The following is a 2,238-nucleotide window of genomic DNA, read 5'->3' as shown; positions in this document are numbered from 1 at the left end:
GTCCAAGTATCTCATGAACTTAGCTACTCCTCACCTGTCTCTTTCCCTCAGCTGCCCTCTAGTGGGAGCTCGCAGCATTACCCTACCATACCAGCCCCTGGATAAAATAGCATCCCAAATATAGGCCATCTCTGAAAACAAGCTCTTGGTTCTGCCCTCTGGGGCCAAATTAAACAATTCTTCCACATGGCAACCCTTCAAGAACTTAATGACAGCTTTCATGTCTCCATGAATGTTCTCCCTCCTACTCTTTGCCTCTCCTTTAAGCCCAAGTCACATGCTATACCTTCCATGAGCTCTTCTCTGATCCCAATGGACAATGATTTTTTGTCCCTGGAACTTACAGAAAACTTTGTATGAAGCTTTCCAATGCAATTGCCATGTATGATCATGTATTATAGCTAGAAGGGCAATTACCATGTATGATTATGTGTTATAGCTGGAAGGGCAAGTAGATAGAACACTGGGCCTGGAGTCAGAAAACTTGAGTTCAAATCTAGTCTCACACACTTACTAGCTATGTGACCCCGGGCAAGACATTTAACCTCTGCCTCAGTTTCCTTAACTATGCAAATGGGGGCAATAATAGCATCTATCTTGCAGGGTTGTTAGGAGGATCAAGTGAAATAAAACATTTGTAAAATACTTAGCACAGTGCCTGGAATATAGTAGGCTCTTTTTTTTTTAAAAAATTTGATCTTGAATTTATTAGATTCTAATTCTTCCTTTTATTTTCTTCTTTTTTAAATTTATTTTTAGTTTTCAACAATCACTTCCACAGATTTTGAATTCCCAATTTTCTCCCGATCTCATCTCTCCCCCCACCCCAAGATGGTATGCATTCTGTATACCCCTTCCCCTAATCTCCCTTCTATCTCACCCCCCTTTTCTTATCCCCTTCCCCTTCTATTTTCTGTAGGGCAGGATAGATTTCTATACCCCATTTTGTGTATTTCTTATTTCCCAGTTGCATGTAAAAACATGTGTTTTTTAACATGTGTTTTTAAAACTTTGGGTTCCTAGTAGGTTCTTAATAAATAATCGTTTCTTTCCTTATGCCTAAAAATTTGAAAGGAAAAAAATACTTATGCACTGAAAAAAACTTTTAAAATGACCATATTAAAAGTGAATATTTGCTATGAAAGTTTGTTTTTCATTTTTCTCATTCAAGGAAAGATATTAAAAAAAATTTTTTTCTCATTGTGACTATCTTTATTTTTGTCACTTTCACTGTGTTCTTCTTCACTTTCACTTTTCAAATCAGTCTGGGCTTTCATTGAGTCATTTCTTGTATTAAAAATATTCTTCGATGACATTTTTGACCTGAGGTTCCTTGGATGCCTTTTAACAACAAAGCAACTCCAGCCAGCCACCAATGGAGCCTTCCATCTCTGCCAGTTTTGTGAGGCCTACCCATTCACTCAGCATCTTGTTGTCATCAACTTTGCTCAAGCTGATCAGGGCCTCGCCCAACTTTACATACAAGAGTTCATCACAGTGGGAAGGAAGAACACAAAGATGTGCTTGGCGTTTGTCCAAGGTTTTAGCAGCCTCATGAATTCTGTGCATTCCACTAGCTGGCCCGTCTTGGATGAGTAGGGTCTTTGGCATTTCTAGTGTTAATATCCATTCTTCCTCTAACAGTAATGCCTTCCTTGGCCAAGGAAGCAGTTCCCCAGGTGATGCTGAATTTTGAGTGTACCAGGAACCTTTACCTCCTGCTCAATTTAGTGGTGACAGGGAAAGATCTGTTCTTTACTTTTCCTGACCTTCTCACATTATAGCATCTTCATTACCTAGATGCTAAAAAAGGAGGCAGCTAGGTGGTACAGTAGATAGAGTGTGGGCCTGGAGTCAGGAAGACCCAAGTTAAAATCCGGCCTTAGATATTTATTAGCTGTGTGACCCTGAGCAAGCCACTTAACCTCTGTCTGCCTCAGTTTCCTTATCTGTAAAATTGGGACAATAATATCTATGTCTTGGGGTTGTTGTGAGGATTACGTAAGATAATATTTATAAAGCACTTAGCACAGTACCTGGCATATAGTTGGAACTTAATAAATGCTTATTTCCTTCTTTCTTTCTTTCCTTTTATTGCCTTTGAAAGGTAGCATAGCATCGTCAGGTAAGTTGGTTGTGAGGATTCCGTATGGGTATACGCTGGAATAGCACGCTGCTGAGGTCCCTTCCAACTCTGGGATTCTGTTATTCTGTGATTTTTTTTGAGCCATAAGTGAT

At 39.5% G+C, this 2,238-nt stretch overlaps 1 pseudogene; it reads right to left on the bottom strand.

Annotated features, from left to right (window-relative positions):
* LOC110207533 (small ribosomal subunit protein uS17 pseudogene) overlaps window positions 1-1,611 on the bottom strand; it is an 8,823-nt pseudogene extending 7,212 nt beyond the window's left edge.
* Between the last annotated feature and the right edge of the window lie 627 nt (window positions 1,612-2,238).

The sequence above is a fragment of the Phascolarctos cinereus genome, unplaced genomic scaffold (assembly GCF_003287225.1).
Source record: "Phascolarctos cinereus isolate Bilbo 61053 unplaced genomic scaffold, phaCin_HiC Scaffold_2;HRSCAF=192, whole genome shotgun sequence".
In the NCBI taxonomy this organism is placed as follows: Eukaryota; Metazoa; Chordata; class Mammalia; order Diprotodontia; family Phascolarctidae; genus Phascolarctos; species Phascolarctos cinereus.
The sequence above is the reverse complement of the archived record's forward strand: the minus strand, read 5'-3'. Positions and strand labels throughout refer to the sequence as shown.